We start from the raw sequence: 279 nt of genomic DNA on the forward strand, positions 1-279 counted from the left end.
CAAAAACATATATATCCCACACTGTATATTGTTTCGCAAACGGTTGCAATATTTTGGCTTATGAGGATGAGGATTTTTTTTTTCTCCAGGTGTATAAGCCAAACATTCACTACAATCGTTGTTCAAACTGAACTTTACACTGTCCAGTATGTTCTCTACCCACAATGGATGTTCCTTTTATCATAAAGCTCTACTTAGAAACAGTTTTTCATTTGTTAGACCCCATGGAGACTGCTTCTCTATTACTTAGTCAATAGCACCTCATTAGAACAAAGAACA

Source organism: Rhinoderma darwinii, chromosome 7 (genome assembly GCF_050947455.1).
Source record: "Rhinoderma darwinii isolate aRhiDar2 chromosome 7, aRhiDar2.hap1, whole genome shotgun sequence".
Classification (NCBI taxonomy): domain Eukaryota; kingdom Metazoa; phylum Chordata; class Amphibia; order Anura; family Rhinodermatidae; genus Rhinoderma; species Rhinoderma darwinii.